The sequence below is a fragment of the Bufo bufo genome, chromosome 3 (genome assembly GCF_905171765.1).
Source record: "Bufo bufo chromosome 3, aBufBuf1.1, whole genome shotgun sequence".
Taxonomy (NCBI): Eukaryota; Metazoa; Chordata; class Amphibia; order Anura; family Bufonidae; genus Bufo; species Bufo bufo.
In genome coordinates, this window is record NC_053391.1 from 592258958 (window position 1) to 592282603 (window position 23646).

General features: G+C 42.7%; 1 pseudogene; it reads right to left on the reverse strand.

Moving 5' to 3' along the window:
* Positions 1-23646, reverse strand: part of LOC120996136 — a 102911-nt pseudogene that overhangs the window by 26678 nt on the left and 52587 nt on the right.

The window sequence follows — 23646 nt, forward strand, 5'->3', positions numbered from 1 at the left end:
GCAGAGAAAGCAGTGGGTCTAGATTATGCTGTGATTGTCAATTACAAGCAGGGACTCACAGCAGCGGGCATTAGTGCTGATTCTTCTGAGGTGAAGGGGACAACAAATCCCATGAACACTTGCTCCTCCCTGCTGCCAATAGCAGAGGGACCAAGAGAAAAGGCTAAGAAAGGAAGAAGAACAGCAGCCACATCTTAGAGACAGAAGCATGGCCAGGAGATGGAGAGAGTGAGAGATCTCCACATACAGAAGTATGCCCTGCTTCTGTGAAGACAGACCGGAACAGTCCTGACAGCTCCTTTGATTCCTGTGTGAGTGGAGAGAGCTCAGCTGCTGCATTAACCCTACAGCACAGCCCAGACAGCTCCTGTGTGAGAGGAGAGAGCTCAGCTGCTGCATGCACACTACAGCACAGCCCAGACAGCTCCTGTGTGAGAGGAGAGAGCTCAGCTGCTGCATGCACACTACAGAACAGCCCAGACAGCTAATGTGATTCCTGTGTGAGAGGAGAGAGCTCAGCTGCTGCATTAACCCTACAGCACAGCCCAGACAGCTAATGTGATTCCTGTGTGAGAGGAGAGAGCTCAGCTGCTGCATTAACCCTACAGCACAGCTCAGACAGCTCCTGTGTGAGGAGAGAGCTCAGCTGCTGCATGCACACTAAAGCACAGCCCAGACAGCTAATGTGATTCCTGTGTGAGAGGAGAGAGCTCAGCTGCTGCATTAACCCTACAGCACAGCTCAGACAGCTCCTGTGACTCCTGTGTGAGAGGAGAGAGCTCAGCTGCTGCATGCACACTTCAGCACAGCCCAGACAGCTCCTGTGTGAGAGGAGAGAGCTAAGCTGCTGCATGCACACTACAGCACAGCTCAGACAGCTCCTGTGTGAGAGGAGAGAGCTCAGCTGCTGCATTAACCCTACAGCACAGCCCAGACAGCTAATGTGATTCCTGTGTGAGAGGAGAGAGCTCAGCTGCTGCATGCAAACTATAGCACAGCCCAGACAGCTAATGTGATTCCAGTGTGAGAGGAGAGAGCTCAGCTGCTGCATGCACACTACAGCACAGCCCAGACAGCTCCTGTGTGAGAGGAGAGAGCTCAGCTGCTGCATGCACACTACAGCACAGCTCAGACAGCTCCTGTGTGAGAGCTCAGCTACTGCATGCACACTACAGCACAGCCCAGACAGCTAATGTGATTCCTGTGTGAGAGGAGAGAGCTAAGCTGCTGCATGCACACTACAGCACAGCCCAGACAGCTAATGTGATTCCTGTGTGAGAGGAGAGAGCTCAGCTGCTGCATTAACCCTACAACACAGCCCAGACAGCTAATGTGATTCCTGTGTGAGAGGAGAGAGCTCAGCTGCTGCATGCACACTACAACACAGCCCAGACAGCTCCTGTGTGAGAGGAGAGAGCTCAGCTGCTGCATTAACCCTACAGCACAGCCCAGACAGCTAATGTGATTCCTGTGTGAGAGGAGAGAGCTCAGCTGCTGCATTAACCCTACAGCACAGCTCAGACAGCTCCTGTGTGAGGAGAGAGCTCAGCTGCTGCATGCACACTACAGCACAGCCCAGACAGCTAATGTGATTCCTGTGTGAGAGGAGAGAGCTCAGCTGCTGCATTAACCCTACAGCACAGCTCAGACAGCTCCTGTGACTCCTGTGTGAGAGGAGAGAGCTCAGCTGCTGCATGCACACTTCAGCACAGCCCAGACAGCTCCTGTGTGAGAGGAGAGAGCTCAGCTGCTGCATTAACCCTACAGCACAGCCCAGACAGCTAATGTGATTCCTGTGTGAGAGGAGAGAGCTCAGCTGCTGCATGCACACTACAGCACAGCCCAGACAGCTAATGTGATTCCTGTGTGAGAGGAGAGAGCTCAGCTGCTGCATTAACCCTACAACACAGCCCAGACAGCTCATGTGATTCCTGTGTGAGAGGAGAGAGCTCAGCTGCTGCATGCACACTACAACACAGCCCAGACAGCTCCTGTGTGAGAGGAGAGAGCTCAGCTGCTGCATTAACCCTACAGCACAGCCCAGACAGCTAATGTGATTCCTGTGTGAGAGGAGAGAGCTCAGCTGCTGCATTAACCCTACAGCACAGCTCAGACAGCTCCTGTGAGAGGAGAGAGCTCAGCTGCTGCATGCACACTACAGCACAGCCCAGACAGCTAATGTGATTCCTGTGTGAGAGGAGAGAGCTCAGCTGCTGCATTAACCCTACAGCACAGCTCAGACAGCTCCTGTGACTCCTGTGTGAGAGGAGAGAGCTCAGCTGCTGCATGCACACTTCAGCACAGCCCAGACAGCTCCTGTGTGAGAGGAGAGAGCTCAGCTGCTGCATTAACCCTACAGCACAGCCCAGACAGCTAATGTGATTCCTGTGTGAGAGGAGAGAGCTCAGCTGCTGCATGCACACTACAGCACAGCCCAGACAGCTAATGTGATTCCTGTGTGAGAGGAGAGAGCTCAGCTGCTGCATTAACCCTACAACACAGCCCAGACAGCTAATGTGATTCCTGTGTGAGAGGAGAGAGCTCAGCTGCTGCATGCACACTACAACACAGCCCAGACAGCTCCTGTGTGAGAGGAGAGAGCTCAGCTGTTGCATGCACACTACAGCACAGCCCAGACAGCTAATGTAATTCCTGTGTGAGAGGAGAGAGCTCAGCTGCTGCATGCACACTACAGCACAGCCCAGACAGCTAATGTGATTCCTGTGTGAGAGGAGAGAGCTCAGCTGCTGCATGCACACTACAGCACAGCCCAGACAGCTCCTGTGTGAGAGGAGAGAGCTCAGCTGCTGCATTACCCCTACAGCCAAGCCTGCATCCCAATAGGATCCTGCCCCAGACTCCACTGCCATCCAAGCTTCTAAATGCTGCAGCCCCTAGCTGGTTCTCAGGCAGGACAATCGTAAGTGCACCAACAATAGAGCATCAATGTTTTCTGCAACCCGGCCCCAATGTTTGGACTGGGCTAATTGCTACACAGTAGTTAATAGCATGCTGAGTTCTAGGAGTAGATAACAAGGAAGTGTTTACTGGCTTTATCTTCTAAAAGAGAGGGTGTGTGACTACCATCACTGTTTACCGTTATAGATAGCCTGCACTCTTCACCAGGGGTTTACCTTAGGCCTTGTTCACACGTCAGTTATTTGATCAGTTATTTCCATCACTTTTTGTGAGACAAAACCAGTAGTGGAGGCTACACAGAGATAAGGTATAATGAAAAGATCTGCACCTGTTCTGTGTTTTTGGACCGCACCTGGTTTTGGCTCACAATAACTGATGGAAATAACTGATCAAATAACTGATGTGTGAACAAGGCCTTTGATAGAATTGCAATCTGTGCTTTGTTCCTTTTATTGCATTATCTTTATGTTCTTCCCCATTGTTCACCCTTTCCCAAATAAATCTTTTGATCAGTTAACTCCTTCCTGGGGTGAGTGTGTACTGACCTGGGCAGGGGTTTCCCAAGTTGGCCGCTGGCAGAGGAGGAAGACCCTCCTACTATCCTATAGAACTCTAAGCAAGATTTTGGTGGAGGCACTGCGCCATAGTGAAGTGAGAACCATTATACACCCCACCTACCGAGGGCTGCCCAAAGGGGTGTTACAGATGCATTTATACAGTATATGGGGTAATAGAGGAGTTGACTATTGTACCTTTATCGTCGGCCTGGATAGTGTATGGATTAACAAGCTGATCTTCATCTTGAATGGACAGAAGGCTCCCATAGTTGGAAATCTAGTAAAATAAAATAAAGATTGTAAGTATTCGGAATAGTCTTATATCCATGCTGCCAACCAAGATGTTCACGTCTGTGCTGATTTTATGTAGTGCCTATAGTAATCAAGTATTATGGAAACCCAGCAGCATACCCCTAAAACATTACTGCAATCACCATACCTTAATTTGAGGTGAGATGTTTCCACCACAATTGTCCAGTCTGTAATGTAAAAAAAAAGGTTTTCATGAAAACCTAGGATCAATACCTCTCCATGGGACTGGAGGTGGCTTCCCAGTACAGTGCTCAGCTGTTTCTGGCAGTCCCATCGAGAATGCATGCTCAATCTGCCACTCCATTGGTTCGGAGGAACGGGGCCCCCATTCTCATGATCAGTTGGGATCCCAGAGATCGGACCCACACTTAACATATAGTTAAGGCCTCCTGCACACGAACGTGCTGTGGGCCGCAATGCACGAACACCGACCGTGGGGCAGCCGCAGCGGATCACGGACCCATTCACTTTAATGGTTCCGCGATCCGGCCATTTCGCAAAAAGATAGGACATGTTCTATCTTTTTGCGGAACGGAAGTATGGGACGAAACCCCGCGGAAGCAATCAGTAGTGCCTCCGTAGGGTTCCGTTCCGTCCTTCCATTCCGCACCATTCCACATCCGTTGAAGCGAATGGGTCCGCATCCGTAATGTGGAATGCACGCGGAATGGTGCCTGTGTATTCCGGATCCGCAAATGCGGTCGTGTGCAGGAGGCCTAACCCTTATCCTGTGACAAGGCATAAATCTGTATTGTGGGAAACTACCTTTGAAAGCTACTTACGTTCTAGTCTTCCTTCGATCCTGAAAATTTTCCTTCACACATGGAAGCAAACGAGGATCCCTGCTGATGTATTCTGAGATTTTCTGAGAATTAAAAAAAAAAGGTAAATATTCTGATATAGTTGAGTAAATGCTTAATCCACATGGTGGATAGTGTATGTGTGAGCTGTGTGCCCTATAAGAGAGACTTAAACCAATATCCTGTGTGGTTTCTAACAGAGACTGCAACCAGTATGTTGTGTGCCTCTAAGAGAGACTGTACCCAATATGCTATGTGCCCTATTGTAACCACCATACTTTGTGCCCCTGTTGGAGTAAAATTATAAAAATTTACTGCCACAAATTCTCCTTTTATCGTTCCAAACTTAAGAAGGGACGCAAAATAGGTTAAAGGGCCACCTACAGAACTGACCCTTTTCATCTCATGAGTCCTTACCTCCAGAAAACTTTTTGCACTTGGTTCTGCCTCCAGCAGCCGGCCATAGAGCTCTACCCAGAGACTGACAAGTCGCACTATATTCTGCTTCTTGTGGAGAGAATATGTGATCTTCTCAGGCTCATTCATTTCAGATGGCTCCACATTGAATCTGAGCTTCTGTTAAGGGTCCATGCGAGAGAAATAAATGTCCTCTGAAATGTGTAGCTCCTGATCACTTAAAGGGTTTCTGTCACCCCACAAAACTCATATTTTTTTTTTGGGATAGTTAGATTCCTTATAGGGCGATATAGGAGAATATAATAGTCTTACTTACTTTCATGCGGCCGATTCTTTATAAAACGAAGTTTTATAATATGTAAATGAGGGCTCTACCAGCAAGTAGGGCGTCTACTTGCTGGTAGCCGCAGCAGCAATCCGCCCCCTCGCCGTGTTGATTGACAGGGCCAGCCATGATCTCCTCCTCCGACCGGCCCTGTCAGTAATTCAAAAATCGTGCGCCTCTGGTCATTCGGCGCAGGCGCTCTGAGATGAGGAGGCTCGTCTCCTCAGTGCGCCTGCGCCGATGACATCACCGAAAGAGAAGACGTCATTGGCGCAGGCGCACTGAGGAGACGAGCCTCCTCATCTCAGAGCGCCTGCGCCAAATGACCAGAGGCGCGCGATTTTTGAATTACTGACAGGGCCGGCCGGAGGAGGAGATCACGGCTGGCCCTGTCAATCAACACGGCGAGGGGGCGGATTTCTGCTGCGGCTAACAGCAAGTAGACGCCCTACTTGCTGGTAGAGCCCTCATTTACATATTATAAAACTTCGTTTTATAAAGAATCGGCCGCATGAAAGTAAATAAGACTATTATATTCCCCTATATCGCCCTATAAGGAATCTAACTATCCAAAAAAAAAAAAATGAGTTTTGTGGGGTGACAGAAACCCTTTAATTTACCTTCTCTGAATTTTAGTCTTCACGGTTCATATGAACCACACAGAACATTTATGATAAGCATAGCTATAGGTGATGCAGAGGCAGCAGTTATACTTTGGCCCCTGTGCTTGATGGTGCCCAAAGTCATTTTAAGATATCTACTGTAAAAAGAAACCCATATAAATGGTATGTAGGGGACCTTGTTACAGATTTAGCATTGGAGCCAGCCAGGGGCGTAGCTAACGGCTCATGGGCCCTGGTGCAAGAGTTCAGCTTGGGCCCCCCTTCCCTCAGTGCGTTGTGTGTCTTCTTATGTGGCACAAGGGTCTTTGGGCCCCCTCAGGCTCCTGGGCCCGGTAGTGACTGCTACCTCTGCACCCCCTATAGCTACGCCCATGGAGCCAAGTAACTTCTATTTCACAGTACAATGTATATTTGTAGACCACCTTCTATTGTAAACTGCTTCTATATAACACATTTATTTTCTATTGATCTTAACATTGTATTCACAGAGATCTATTGATTATTGTATATAAAGTGCACCTTATGGTTACAGCATATAGATACATTTCAATATTTTGCCATCTAAAATAAAAATGTATAATATATTAAAAATGATGCACAGAATATTATATTTTACCTCCACACCAGTGTTTATGAAGCTTCCACATTTTGGGCGTTGGGAGAGGGATCTTGGGCAGACATTTGATATTTCTGACTGGAAGAAAGCTATACTTTGCCCAAAAAGAATTGGAAAAGGAGTGGCAATGTGGGAGCTGGCAAGTAAGATAGTGCCGGATCTGTGCTGGAGGGGATGTGGTCAGCGAGGTACAATCTTTCTTTCATATGTGGTGGAGCTGTCCTTTCACAAAACAAGCATGGCAGAGGACCTTTTTCTTTGCTTCAAAATTACTAGAGTCCCAAATAGATCCAGATCCTGCGTTAGCTTTGTTATTTTTGGGGATGGATATTCTTTCCGCCCCTAGGCGCTGTTTAATCGCCCATGTGATGAATATTACAGGAACACTTATAGCTAAATCCTGGAAACAGGGTTTTTATGTGTCGATTGAGGATTTGATTCCACCATTACGATATACTTATGGTATGGAAAAACTGATGGCTAACCACTCTCTAAAATCTGAGAGGTTTACTAAAGATTGGAAGCCATTTGAGCGATATTTTAGGCAAATTGGTTCTCCAATAATGACATCTGTGGACCCTTGATGCTGTGGTATTGAGAAAAGGGAATAGTAGACTAAACCTGGAGTTTTTTAATATAACAGAGGTTAGCCCTTATTATAAGAAGGAACTAAGACTGTTAAAAGAATAGTGAGCCGAGTTGAGATGGGGTGTTTTTTTTTTTTATGTGTGTGTTTATGTTATATATGTAGTATTGTCATCTATATTCTTTATTTTCTTTTTTTTTTCTATTTTTTTTTAATGTTGTTTAGTTTTTGTTTTATTAAGATGATAAATCATGAATATATATCTATTGGAATAGAAGTATGATATAAAGGAACTAATTATTATAATATTGATTATAAGCTTTTTTTTCCCTTGATTAATTGACATATTTGATTGTATTTTGTATTGTTATAATCATGTTGGAAATTTTTTATTAAAGAATAAAGATTAAAAAAAAGAATATAATATTTTACCCTTTTCCTTCTCTAATAATCTAAGGTGTAAAAGGAATATTTTAGCTCAAACGTTTTATTATGAGATGCATTAGTGTATTTTAACAAGTTTAAATCCCCAAGAGATAACCAGATAATTTAAGGATACTGATGGAGCAACGCTTGGCACAGTTGATTTGTTGGCATGAATAGGCTGTGTGTCAGAAGGAACTCACCAGCAAATGAATCTGCGGGGGGGAAAAAGAGAAAAAAATGACACGAAAGTCAAGATATTACATTATTATAAAAGCTGCTCATTTGTTTGAGGGCTATGTGAATAATTGTTTTAAAGGGAGCCTGTCATCAGGAAAGTCACTGTTAAACCAGGCAGAGGAAGCAGGAGGAGCAAGGCTGCACAGAGTGGCTTGGGCCTGCCTTCTGTGCACTTAACTGCTCATTTACATATTGATTAAAAGTACTTTTTGTCCAGAAGGAAGCAATGAAGCAAATGAGCCATGAGCAATGAAGTAAACTAAGTGAAAGGTATCACTACATTCAGCAGAGCTAGCCCTACAAGACATTGTGCTGGTATAACAGTGAATTTCCAGGTGACAGACTCCCTTTAACCACTACCACAATATCAGTTTTTCTGGCAATTAATCAGTATCCTACAAAATGGATCTATATGGGGATGAAGTTAGGATTATGTATTTATTTATATGCATTGTAATGTATACTAAGAATACAGAGGGATGCAACATCACTTTTCAGCAAGCCCAGGAGGAGCATGCGGAGGGTGGGAGTGGTAGTGGCTCTCACAATGATATATGTGCAGAAGGAACACATGGTAATTCTCACACCGACGCTTCCTAGAGCAGTGCAGTAATAGGAGGGCGCACCCGTTCCCGTCTCAGGACACACCCTGGCATTGGAGCTCCTGCCTGGTGTTAGTTGGGGTGCCAGTGGTATTAATGATTTTGGCAGGGTGCAAGGCAGGAGTGTGGGCGCATGTGCAATGGAGTCAGTGACCAGGCCAGTGGTAATAAATAAATCTCTCATTACTGATGTGCAGGATAGTAGGAGTACATCCAACAAGGCACAATTCCAAACTGAAAACATGCAATTTTCTTCCCCAACAGTAATGTATCTGTCTCTCTGCAGAACTTTAGGCATGCAATGGTTTTTGGTATGGGTTTCCGACTGAGGGGTACAGATTTAAGACACAGCTCGTCAAACTGTCTCAAAGTGTGGAAGGTCACGCTAGCAATGTACCTTCTCACTGCAACAAAATCTCTCTTTGCCATGAACATGCACAATACCTTGCTGTCTGACTCCAATGCATGGCCTTGCAGATTCTGGACCTTCTAAATTCCTTTCTCTCTCTGGTGCACTTTTGGTAGTAGAATAGTTTGCTTGAGTAGTTGTAGTCCCAGAAATAATGGTTATCTGAAGCTCACACAACATAAGTCTCTTCTGTAGCACAGCTAAACTGGAACTCCCTTTAGCCAGAAGTGGACCCAGGCCCATATCCTGCCAACCTAAATGGGGCTAGCCCTGACCCATCCATACAGCGCTAATAAGTACACAAACACGGTAAAACTTTTCACTTTAGCAATAAAACATGATAACAATCAACTTTTTACAATAACCCTATTCTGGGGTGCTGTAACTGCATTGTGACTACTGGTAGTAACAATATTTCTAATAGGAAAATGGGCGGTCATGTGGCACACTGTGCTAGACGGCCTATCTTTCTCTCTGCCTGCTAAAGAAATAGCAGAGCCATTGTGGTGAATCAGTGTTCTGAAACCAAAGCAGACTTAGAGGTATTAAAGAGGGTTGGAAGGTTTGGAAAGGAGAAATTTAATTACCTTCTGTGTTATTGAGAGATGAATCCAACCTCATTGTCTCCAGCAAATGCTCCAGGATTTTATCAGCTGTTCCAGACATAACAGTGTACCTTAAAGTATGCATAATAAATTTAATAGTAGCTCAAATCATAACTAATCTCCATATCCTCATTATCTGAGATAAGCATGTTAGGTACTCACTTATAATTTCCAGGCACTGAAGTTGGTAAGTTATTCCCAGATAGCTGAGAAGTTTTTTCCAGCACTAATACCACTTTACCATGTTCCTTTAGTCGCACTGTGTTGGCTTCTACATCCTACAGACAAGACCATGAACTTACAACTATACTTAGTACATATTGCACTTTTGAAGAGGAATAAAGGACATACGATGAGTATCTATTACAAATTGAGATTTACTGACCTTGAGAATCCGGTTGAAGTCATGTTTGTCAACTCTCAAGAAGTGACAGTTGTCCTCTCTCAATACTATGGTTGCAGCTCTTGGGGCATCGTTGACAAGAGCCAGTTGTCCAAAGTCATCTCCTTCATGAAGTGTGGTGACCAAACCCTGAAACAGAAAACATTATTGTTAGGGCAAATATTAGCATAGAACTAGACCAGACCCTTTAGGGACTCAACCTGACCATTGTCATGGCAGTGTAGTTGCCAGAGTGTCAGGATTATGCCACTAAAAATGAGATGAATCTGAGCAGCAAAGCTGTATTAGAGGTTTCTACAATACCTTGAACAGGGGCCTGGTTTGCTATTTGAGTTGGGGAAGAGAAGAGCTTGCTCCCAACTGAACCAATATCCACTCTTGCTTTGGAGCTGATGAGGCCCATTGGGAAACATCAGGGCTCTGGAGAAGAAGTAGGCTGTGCCAAGAACTGTGGGAGCCAGGACCATATGTATGGTATGAACCCTGACCCAACATACTCTGTATGAGGTGGTGTCAGGTGGTAGGTCCGCACTATGGTAGTGATAAAAAACACTGTTTGACTTTTAGTTAGTGGTTGCAGATGGCCTACGATTTATGTTGCATCCTGTATATTAACTGTATACTGTTTTGCCATGTAGTAGAAATATACAGTATGCTGTTGGAGTGGCTTCTAGATATGTGCCGACATGTGCAACCATCTTACCTTGATGATGATTCCAAAGATCTAAGTGATCTCCGAGTTGTTATACTATGTATTACATAATTGTCAATAAATTTGAAAGGGCACCATGCAACACTAAAGGGACACAGAGCCTCCTCTAGCAATTACAGCTGATAGTAGGTGGTGGTGGTAGTGGGGGAAGTAGAAAGCTGGACCCAGTACTGTCAGTTGATCACTGGGGCAGTTCAGTTCTGAAAAATGGTTGTCCAGATCAGATAGGAAAATTATTTAGGGCTATAGAGGTAAAACAGCTTTCTAACCATTTATTAGGGGCTTGTTTGACTGCAAGAAAACTACAAAGAAAATTAGCGTACAGATAATATAGATAGCAGACACGTAAATAATTAGGTTATAAGTATCAAGAAATAACGTGCTTATTAAAATAATACCTTTATTAGTTATATTAAAGGGTAACGTAGCAATATATGCCCTAGTGATGACATAGATCTAAAGGAAGACACTTTAGAAACTCCCACCAAAGAAGAGACAAAATAATAAATTAACAGGGAGAGGTAGATATCTATATAGGTATCCAATGGGACTGGGTAGAGGGGGGGGAAGGGGAACTTTCCCTATTAAACCCTAGAAAAAATTCTGTGCCCAGGGATATCCCCTGATGGTGGAGGTACCCTGTCCCCGTACCTACATCAATGGCCCTACATCAATGTATATAAATAATGTATACAGACAGTATCGTAAGGGGTGTAAATGATAGCCCCTAAAATGAATATACAGATACCTAGAAAAGAAATAAAGACCCTGACGTGGTTTACCCGCACCTGGCGGTTCATCAGGGGGTGATATAACAGAAATAATCGTAGGGAGAGATTATAATATCATAGATATAATGGAAACTTAGCTCCCATAGGTGGCTTGTGGGAATCAGTTACAGTATAAGGTAACCATACCAGAAGATAAAGAACTGGTAAGGGGACCCACAGCACACCACACACAGATGTCCAGGGAGCTGTTCATTTATTATTTTGTCTCTTCTTTGGTGGGAGTTTCTAAAGTACCTTCCTTTAGATCTATGTCATCACTAGGGCATATATTGCTCCGTTACCCCTTAATATAACTAATAAAAGTATTGATTTAATAAGCACATTATTTCTTTATACTTATACCCAAAAAAACTACAACTTTACTTTTATAAAATCAGCAGTAAATGAATTGAGAACTGAGATGAACATAAATCTATCCTAAGAGAAAAATCTGAAGGAAATTAGATTATAAGACCTTAGAGACTTTATTGTGCATCTTTAAAACCAAACAGGAAAAAACTTAGAAACATAAATTCCTACACATGTTATCTTGAACAATAATGACCCTTATTCATGCCATAATTAGGGGTCATTATTGTTAGACCCAAACGCCTAGGCCTTCATGTTTCCATGTCAATCCCTATTTGTTTTTAAAGACGAACAATAAAGTCTCTATGGTCTTTTATTGGAAGCTGGAGCTTTTCCATTGATTTCCAAGTTCATCAATTGAGTTTTCCACACATCTTGCATCTGGGACCACAGAGCAGGTGAGTTGAAAAATGCAATTTTTTATGTAAAGTCCGCTGTATAGCGCTTGCCTAAAAAAATGCATTACAATATTCCATAGATACATAATACAGTAATACTGACCTTGCCATGGGTAACCACATTCACAGAACCCTTCCATATAATGTACCAAGATGTGCCTTTATCACCTTGGCTAAACACTGCAGAATAAAACCAAGAAACAACTTATTTTGTAGAAATAATGTCAAAAGACAATTGTAGAGAATTATAATGAAAGACAGATAAAGTATTAAAAGTGTGGTTCACAATATCTGTACTAAGAGATGTTTTGCGTGGACTGATGATTAAATGTGACCACAGCATCTGAGAAGCTGGAAACCCGGAAGTGCACACTTCACAGGTTGAAACGCCCACGGAAGAGATCGGGGAAGGCGTTCATTCAAAGTAATGAGCCTAAGACTGTATTAGGCTTCCAGGCTCATTACTTATATATTACAATTCAGGCCAGCAGGTGGCAGCACTGAACTGTAATCTGATTGCATTTTGTGGTCCACTTGGGGATCTAATAAAAAGTAAAAAAAAAAAAAAAGTTTAAAAGTAAAAAAAAAAATCTCAAATAAATATATAAAAATTCTAAGCACCTCCTTCCCCCAAAATCAAAATCTAAAATATTTAAACAATAAAACAAACATCATGGGCATCGCAGCGTGCACAAATGCCTGTGCTATTTAAAAAAAGAAAAACGTATCCCATACGGTGAATGGCATAATGGGAAAAAAAGGTCGATTTGCAAAAAGTCATACACACCCCAAAATGGTATTATCACATCAAAAACTACAGATCAACCCACAAAAAATGAGCCTTCGCACATCTCAGTAGACATAACTATAAAAATGTTATGGGGGTCAGAATATGGCGATTTTCTTCAAAAGTTTATTATTTTTTTTCAATATTAAAATGCAAGAAAAACTATACATATTTGGTTTTACCGTAATCATACTGACCTGGAGAATGAAGAGCACAGGTCAGTTTTACTGCATAATAAACGCCATAAAAACTAAACTACCCCATTCCAAATGCCACCCCATTTGGAATCCCCTCTTCCCATGCTAAATGATGATATCAGAAAGTACAACTTGTCCTGCAAAAAACAAGCCCTCATACGGCTATGTGAACAGAAAAATGAAAAAGTTATTGCTTCAAGAAGGCAGGGAGCGAAAAAACGAATATCGCTGCGTCAGGAAGGGGTTAAGGATAGGCCATCAATTCTGAAGTCCCATTTAACCCTTTTAAAAACAAATATGATCCAATTTTAGACAACAGATCCACTATTAACACTTACAGACTGTTCCAGCTTTTGAGTGAGATTCAAACACCAGCACTGACGCCAATTCCTTCTTTACCTAATAACACATTTAAAAAAAAATGTATTACCTTTTTTTATTTATAGACACATTTAACCAGTTAAATTGGTTGCAAAGTGAAAATAGACTCTAAGGGCTCATGCACATGAACATATTTTTTTTTTACAGGTACATATGCGGAACCATTAATTTCAACGGATCCGCAAAAAACCTGAAATGACTCAGTGTGCATTCTGCTTCTGTATGTCTGCATGTCCGTTCTGCAAAGAAATAGAACATGTCCTATTCTTGGCCGTTTTGCAAGGATAGGCATTGTTACAACGGATCCAAAAAAAAAAAAAACAGATGCACCACAGATGTCACATGGATGTCATCAGTTTTTTTTGTAAAATACATACGGTCGTGTGCATGAACCCTAAGCAATTTTAATGCAAATGATTCAACACTGAAATTTTTATGATCATAAAAGAAAACAGACACAGAGAACGACACAGTCATTATCACTCCAGTTTTAGTAACAACTAGAGATGAGCAAATTATTTGAAATACAATTCGGGTCCATTTCAACCAAATCGGCCATCCAATTTGATTAGCCCTGAATAGAAAATGCTCCAAATGCTTGGAAAAGTCTTTATCTCACTCTTTCTTTCTCTTTCTCTCTCTCCTTCTCTCTCTGTCTCTATTTCTCCTTCTTTCATGCGCTCGCTTGTCCCCCTACTATCTTTATCTCTCTCTTCCTCTCTCTCTCTCTTTTCTCCCGCTATCTCTCTCCCTATTTTTCATTCCCTTTCCCTCTTTCCATCACTGCCTTTCTCTCTCTCTCCCTCCATTCTCCCTCCCCCCCTCTCTCTCTCTCCCTATATCTTTCTCCATCTCTCCCACTCCCCATCTCTCTATTTCTACCTTACTCTGTCTCCATATCTCAATTCTCCCGAATCGAATCACACAAAATTCGGGTTGATGTTTCAGATTTGAACCGATTTACTCATCTCTAACAACCAAGGTAGTCATTTATCCAACTGTTTTAAAGTAGAACTGGCTTAGTTGCCCATAGCAACCAATCAGATTCCTCCTTTCATTTTCCAAAGGAGCTGTGAAAAGTAAAAAGTAGAATCTGATTGGTTGCTATGGGCAACTAAGCCAGCTCTACTTTACACCAGTTTGATAAATGACCCCCCAAATGTTTGGGCAGTCTCAGCCCAGCGGAACCTGGCCAGTTATGGGTATCATGACTATTAGCCATCTTTGCGGTCTTCTTCTTTGTACACATTACACTACCGGCTGATTCTTTTGGATAATAATTATAATTGTTGGTTATTACAATTCAAAAATTTCTGTTAAAAAAACAATAAATACTCACTGAGTTGGAAAGATGGGAAACTGCCTTTATATGTAGCAACTCTTCAAATATCACCTCCAGCTCTTCTTCAGTGCGCTGACAAGGACTACAAAAGTAAAAGCAAATATCCAGTAAAATAAATATGTCAGGAACACAATATCTATGGCTGTCCTTCTGTCAGTTTCCCATATTTTCTGTATTACTGATAGTGTAGTCTGCAGCGCTATTGTTGCCATCGAAAATAGCTATGGGATATTTTTAAGATTTGTTAGGATCCATGGCTCTGTGATGAGTAGAAGCCACGACCATTTTATCTAATTAAATATGAGCGTAAAATGTTGATGTACCGCTGTTAACATTGGTTTTGTAATAATGAGATTTAATATTTCTTTATTCATTTCCTGCTGTTTCCACTTATTTATCATTGAAATAAAAATAAAAATTCTGGACCTGCAAACCATTGTTCGGTTATTTTGATATTTATGATGTGTACCTTTAAGCATACGTATTAGTTAAGTTTTGCATAAACCAGTAGTAAATGTGAATACACAGAAAATATGTCCAGAGTAAAACATTAACCCTTAGGATAATGGAGGTTTTTTGTTTTTGCATTTTCATTTTTCTTCCCTCTCTTCCTGGTGCCATAACTTTTTTATTTTTCCATTCACATATCCATATGACGGCTTGTGTTTTTGGGGGACAAGTTGTACTTTCTAATGCCACCATTTAATATGGCATACAATGTAGTGAGAAGCAGGAAAAAAATTCCAATTGGGGTGGAATTGAAAAAAAAAAAACACGGCGTGCCAAAAAAACTATGCAGCTAAAATGAGCTGTGCCCTTCATTCTCTGGGTCAGTACGATTACAACAATACCACATATGTATAGGTTTTATATATTTAAATACTGAAAAAAATAAATTAAAACTTTAAAAAAAATACTTTTTTACATCACCATATTCTGACCCCCCCCCCCATAACTTTTTATGAGCTGTGTGGGGGCTCATTTTTTGCAAGATGATCTGTAGTTTTTATTTATACCATTTTGGAGCAGGTGTGTCTTTTTGATCACATTTTATTAAATTTTGGGGGGTAAGAGAAGCGATGAAAAAATGGCATATCTGCCAGATACTTTTTTCCGTTAGGTCGTATTGGAAAAATATTTTCATTTAAAAGTTCAGATGTTTTCAGACACGGTGATGCCCATGATGTTCATATTTTTTATTATTATTTAAGTATTTATTTTTTATTCTAAGGAAAGGGGGTGATTTAAATTTGAAATTCTTTTTTATGTTTTTACTTTTTTTAACTTTTTAAAAAAATTTGTAGCTCCTCTATAAGGCTACAATTTCCACAATTTTTTTTTTTCCAGAGGGGAATAGTAAAATCTCGAATTGCTGATCTCCTGTGTTGCCCACCTGCGGGCCAACATAGAAACTGCAGCTCTAACAAGCTGAGTCTCTTCAGAGCATATTAAAATTAATGACCGGCATCCCCGATCGCCACACGGGGGTCCTGGTCTTAACCCAGAAGCGTGGGCTTCCGGATTTTTCACCATTTAGATTCCGTGGTCGCACTTGACCACGACATCTAAAGGCTTTAATGTGTGCGATTGGCATTATTACCCATCACTATCAGCTTGTGGAAACCCGATAATGCGCATTCCATATTCCTGCAGCACCACCACTGGAGAAGGGATTACACAGGGCCCATTGAAATCAATAGGTTGTCTGTGCAATGCAGGACATGAAGGATCCTCCACAGTGAGAGAGTCCATTTATAATGACTCCATTTTGGCCAAAAGATGAGGATATGGAACCGGGGACCTGCCTCTTTTGACTTTGACTTTCACTATAGGGTTTATGAAAATGTATTTATCTGTATAAGAGGGCCTTGAACTTACGGCTTGCGAAGAATCATTGTAAGCAAAGCTGCTGGTCCAAGTTGTGCAAGGAACACCAGAGATTCTTGTAGTTCATCCTCGGTATCTCGGTCGCTAAGAGCCGCCTCTAAGAACAGATCAACTTTAAAGAATCTGTAGAACTGTGAATCCTTGTCCTGGAAATTTGGTTCTTGTCTCACTGCAACAAAATGATGGATTTCTGGATAAGTGACGTACTGGTGTTATCTTTCAGATTAGTACTTATACCAACCATGGTCTGGATCCATCACTACCGAGGAGGAAGCAATCAACCAGATGAGATAAAAGATCAATAAAGTTGACAAATACGGACTGAAAGAAGCAGGTGCATACAGGGGCGGACTGGGAACATAAAGTGGTCCTGGGAGAAATGCTAAAAATGGCCCTGTTTTGTAGCTGGATCAAAATAGATGGAAGGGAGGGCCAGCAATACCATATTGTGGCATATTATACCACCCCAACAGAGCCAAACATCACAGTCCATCACAAAATACTGCCAGCAGCACAAAATACATTCCCAAAAACTTCTACTGGCCGGCAGTGAGGTGGACCCAGTGAGGTGGAAATTTCCCTGTAAGGTTTATGGCCAAGAAGCGATGGACATCCCCTATCTGCATCTGCGTGAATACTTTCAGCGTCTGCGCAGTAAAAGTCACAGCCTCCATTTTGGGAAAGCTATGGACGCACAAGAACAAAAAGCAAAAGCTCTTTTTTTAACGTTAAAAGTTGTGGTTTTTTTTACTTCCGTTTTTTTATTTTATAAATCTTTTATTTATTTTTTATTATTTACTAGTCCCACAAGAGGACTTTAATAGGCAACCTATCGATCGATTCTATAATACACTGCATTGCTTATGCAATGCAATGTATTATTCTGTCAACACTATACTGACATCCACCAGCAGGCTGCGCCTCTCTAGGTATACACTGAAGGAAGATCGGGGGCCTTCAATAGGATGCCAAGACATCTGCAGCCCATGATCTCATTATTTGGGTACCGATGGGAGACAGATGGAGCCCTTTCCCTCTGTAACCGCTTAGATGCTGCTCTCGCTACTGATCAAGGCATCTAGGGGATTAGATGGCCCGAATTGGCGCTTATGCCAATCCTTATGCCAGTCTGAGCAGGAGCCAGGTTCTCATCTGTGCAATCTAATGTGTATGAGCCCCTCTCCTGTGTATTCTTCATCTCATCACATACAATATTTCATGTTCACCACTTTGCTGCAGAGGAAAAATGATGAATTGTGATTGGTGATTATAAAGAATTCTTGTGCCAGTCTTCATATGATGCCAGGAAACCAATCTGTTATGGGCAGATGCCCATTGACTGTGAATTATTAAATCCATGTTCAGCATATGAAGCATCATGTTACTTACCATGTACCAGGGCTCCTTCGTCCACCAGTACCTGCCATATTCCTACAGCCTGGCTGCGTGACTGCAAACCCGGGCTAATGCCAATTAACCAGTCCACGAGCTCCTTTCCTGAACAGCACTGCCTATGGGGAAAGAGCGACAAGGCCTTTTCTAAGCAAGTCCATGTGCAGCTACAGAAATCTGATGAACACCAGACAAATGTCCTAATAAAATCATATGTATAGTCTGATATTGGGTGATTTTACCAGATCATCATTTCCCAATGCAGTACATTTCAGTATCACTATATCGCCATTATACATTCTATTTAAAAAAGCCAAAGAAAACATAAAGATAATTCTGCGGATTATCTGACCATACAGTAATTAAGCTATCCATAACAGAATGATTAAAACGTAATGATTTGATATGTTTAACCCTTGAAAGGGTTATTATTCAGACATGTACGGCATATCCAGCAGGCGTATTTGGCTGTTCTTGGAACTTCCATAGAAATGAATGGAGAGAACTGCGGATGTGCAGCAACCAATCCATCTACACCAGCGGCAAGACAGGGGATCCCCGTTCTCAAGATAGTGAACATGTATGTCATTTACTGCGGCAATGCCATATGTCTTACAGATAGGAATAACCCCTTATAGGGGGTGTCCTGGATTTTAATATTGATGGCCTATCCCATTCACTCCCTTGAGGATGGTGCATTAGTTACCAGCTCTGTCCACCACACAGCAGACATGGATGTGTAATTCCAGCTCCAACTTCTAGCGCCCCAGCTGCTCTATAAAACATCTGATCGGTGGGGGTGCAGGGTGTCGGATCCCTGCCGATCCAATATTGATGACCTATTGTGAGGATAGGCCATCAATATTAAAATCCCAGAAATCCCCTTTAGGCCTCTTGCACACGACCGTGGTTTGGTTCCGCATCCGAGCCGCATTTTTGCGGACCCATTCAATTTAATGGGGTCGTAAAAGGTGCGGACAGCTGTGTTGCTCTGTTCCTTGGCCCTGCAAAAATCATAGAACATGTCCTTTTCTTGTCCGTTTTGCGGACAAGAATAGGCATTTTTATAATGGGCCGTCTGTTCCGTTCCACAAAACACGGCACGTTCGTGTGCAAGAGGCCTTAAAGGGTTTCTATCACTTCGTTTCACATAATTAGCTGTCAGACACTAGCGATCCGCTAGTGTCTCCTCTGGCAAACCATCCTAATATAATTGCTTTTGGGGCAACCGTTTTGCTAAAAAAAGAACTTTTATTAATATGCTAATGAGCCTCTAGGTGCAATGGGGGCGTCATTAGCACCTAGAGGCTCCGTCTACCTTCAGAAAATGCCGCCGCCCAGCGCGTCCCTCCAGCCCGCCCATCTCCTCCTGAATGCGATCTTCCCTATGAGCGCCTGTATTCGGCGCATGCGCAGTGAATGTCTGACCGCTTCCCTGCTCAGACATCTCCACTGCGCCTGCGCGATGACGTCATAGTGCTCCGAGGAACAGGCGCAGTGGAGATGTCTGTGCAGAAAGCGGTCAGACATTCACTGCGCATGCGCCGAATACATACGCTTACAGGGAGGATCGCATTCCGGAGGAGATGGGCAGGCCGGAGGGACGCGCTGGGCGGCAGCTGTTTATGAAGGTAGACGGAGCCTCTAGGTGCTAATGACGCCCCCATAGCACCTAGAGGCTCATTAGCATATTAATAAAAGTTCTTTTTTTAGCAAAACGGCTGCCCCAAAAGCAATTATATTAGGATGGTTGGGCAGAGCAGACACTAGCGGATCGCTAGTGTCTGACAGCTAATTATGTGATACGAAGTGATAGAAACCCTTTAAGGACATAGTTGATTTTGGCCTTGAAATCCGGGGTCCGTCCACCACCAAGCGCTGCTCCAATAGAAGTGAATGGGAGCGCACCGAGCACACATGGCCCCTGCTCCCACTCATTTCTTTGGGGCAGACGGAAATAGCAAAGCCAGCGCTCGGCTATTTTCGGTTGCCCCATAGAAATGAATAGAGGGCGGCTGCGCATGCGCTGTGTGCCCTCCATTCATTTCCCCACTCCATTCTCATTGTAGGTGCGGGTCCTAGCGATATGCCCCCATTGTCTGTGATGGGAATACCCCTTTAAGGAGAAACAACATAATTTTTTTTTTTTTAATAATCATATTATTCTTTAGCTTTATGCACATGTTTTATTTACAAATTATTTTCTTAAACTTTATATAAATATACATAAATATATATATATATTTTATTTATTTTTTTACTTTTAATGTATGCCTACGAGTGACATAACCGCGGGCAAATATAACAAAGCTCATGCACATGCGGCGGAAAATTTCTGCAACAAAATGAGCACATAACTGAAGAGCGAATTTCAAACCCTCAGAATGTCAACTCATGCAGATTTCTTTCCCAGATTTCACTGTTTGTAATGAAGAAGGTGAAATCTGTGGCAACAAGATCCTTAAGAAAATCCACAGCTGACTCACCACGTGGCGGTACCCTAAAATGTAATTTTTTTCTTTGTAATATATTAGAATACCTATATATCTTCGAATACAGCTAGTTGCTTACTCCCGTGACTACCGTAATTGCAGCCCAAACATGTCTCTTTGATAAGATATCATATAAGCAGTAAAATAGATGTCTGTACGTAGGGAAAACTATGACAAATGAGTGGGTCGTTGTGAGAAAAAGTGACAATGCATGCCTCTGCCACCAGGTGGGGCCCTTTACACAACTAATGACAAGGAGCTGACTGATGGCTGCATCTCATGGCTCACAGGCGTCACACCCTTCAATCTCTGGCAATTTTCGTGTCTTTTTTTGTGTAATAATGAATCACATTGAATTTATTATGCATGAGAGGGTCTGTAAAAACTTGGCTGTGGCAGCATTATGCTGGTGGGAACATTCCCTATTACAGGCGTCAGAACAAGAATTTTGATCATCAAAGGTCAGCAAATTTTTGCAGATTCTCTCATCTCTAATAATAAAAAAATAATGACATCATCCTTAGAAAATGATCTCATTGTCACAACTGCTGAATACTAGAACTAAGATGCTAAAAGAATGTGCAAGATCTGCAAGGTAAAGGGAGTCTGTCACCTTCTGTAGAGCAAGGTGATGTTTTGGGGAACCCACCCTATATAGTGGTATGCGTACCCTGAAACAGATTTTGGAGGAGAAAGACTCCTGTGTAAACTTGGGGAAGTATAAAAATCACACAATAAGGCCTCTTTCACACGGGCGTGTGCGCCCCGTTGCCGTATTGCGGACCGCATTTGCGGATACACAATACACGGGTCCCGTTCCATGGCCATTCCGCATCACGGATGCGGACCTATTCATTTCAATGAGTCCGCAAATCCAGAGATGCGGAATGGAAGCATGGAACGGAACCCTACGGAAGCACTACGGAGTGCTTCCGCGGGGTTTCGTCCCGTACTTCCGTTCCTCAAAAAGATAAAACATGTCCTATCTTTTTGCAGAACGGCCGGATCGCGGACCCATTCAAGTGATTGGGTCCGCGATCCGCTGCGGCTGCCCCACGGACTGTGCTCGTGCATTTTGCGGGCCGCAGCACGCCCACGGGGCAGACACGCCCGTGTGAAATAGGCCTAAGGGTGAGCACATGGTGATGGACCATGTGATGAGCGCAGTGATGTGATGTCACCAAAGGTCCTTTTCTCATCAAAGAAGAAGAAAGAAGACAAGCCGGGCTGCGCGAGGATTAGGTGAGTTAAGTTTTTATTATTATTTTTTTAACCCCTCCATCCCTAATTTACTATGCATTCTGTATTAAGAATGCTATTATTTTCCCTTATAACCATGTTATAAGGGAAAATAATAAAATTTACACAACACCGATCCCGAACTTCTGTGAAGAAGTCTGGGTTCGGGTCTGGGTACCAAACATGCTGATTTTTCTCACGCGCGTGCAAAAATCTTGCTTTTTCCCGCGACGCACTCGCATCCTATCTGGCCCTCACACACGATGCCTGTGTGAAAGAGGTCTAACTGCTGCACAGTGCACCACAGGGCTTCATAGTATCACCTTGGACCTGGTGTAGTTTTTGTCCTAAACATGCCCCGAAAACTGTCTAAGGCCTCATGCACACGTCGCCCGCATACAGTAATGTGACGTCAGCGCAGGTCCTGCTGAATGAAGATAGAAGGATCTTTTATGTTCATTCAGGAGGACCTGCGCTGATGTCATCGCGTTCACCAGTTGCTATTATTTTCCATTATAACCATGTTATAATGGAAAATAATAAAATCTACAGAACACCGATCCCAAACCCGAACTTCAGTAAAGAAGTCCAGGTTCGAGGTTCCAGTTTTTTATCACGCATGTGCAAAACGCATTAAAAACACTTTGCACTCGCACGGAAAAAACTGAACAATGCAAGGCAATTGCAGACAAAACTGACTGAAATTGCGTGCGCACTCACGTGGGTTTCCTGCAATGCACCCGCAATGCATCCGGCCCTCACCCGCGACGCTCGTGTGAAAGAGGCCTAAGAGTTACATAGCATCATAAATCAATATAATGCTATGCGACCCTGTCAGTGCTGGGAGGTCAGGACAGGTGCTGCTGCATACTCATGCTGCGAGTCCGATGCATGGAACTCGCTCGTCTGAAAGGGGCTTTACTGCAGATCCATGGTAGCCCATGAAAGCAAAGACTGTATCACAGAGTCATAGACACTTCATGTGCCACCGTATACTCCTCCAGACACACTGGGGAGAATTTATTAGTGAAGTCAGTTTTGTTTCAGTCTGTGTTGGAGATTTATCAAATGTCACATGGTGTTTGATACATTTGTCTTGTTCTTAAACCTAACCCTTGTGTCTAGAGAAGCTCCTCCACTTTTCCTACTCCACCCTCCTCCTGGAGTGAGATTGCAACTTTTTTTTGCAACTTAAAAAAATAAAATAAGTCTCAATCATAAATCTGGAGTGAAACTCATTAACATAGCTAACCACACCCAGTTTTCCTAACCACACCCATTTTTCCTAACCACACTAGTGTTGAGCGCGAATATTCGAATATCGAATATTTCGAATATAGTGATATAAATTCGATATTTCGAATATTCATTTATTTTATTTTTTTATTGTTATATTTTTTTCTTTCCCACTTCCCTAAAGTTGTTCTTACCTGTCCTTTGGATTCCTGCCCCTTGCCGCTTCTGCCGACTTCCGTGCTCAATAATCGAATTTCGATTTTAACTTAGCACTGCTATATTCCATATTAGGCTAGAATTAAATATAGCAGTGCTAAGTTAAAATCGAAATTCGATTATTATAACTTGAAATAATCGAATTGCGATTTTTCACGTAATTCTCAAATCCGACAATACATTCTAGTATATGGAGACGTTCCCATGGTGATGGGGACGCTCCATGAGCACGGAAGTCGGCAGAAGCGGCAACGGGCACAGCCAGGAAGCCAGGAATCCAAAGGACAGGTCAGAACAACTTTAGGGAAGTGGGAAAGAAAAAATATAACAATAAAAAAAAAAAAAATTCGATTTTAACTTAGCACTGCTATATTCCATATTAAGCTAGAAT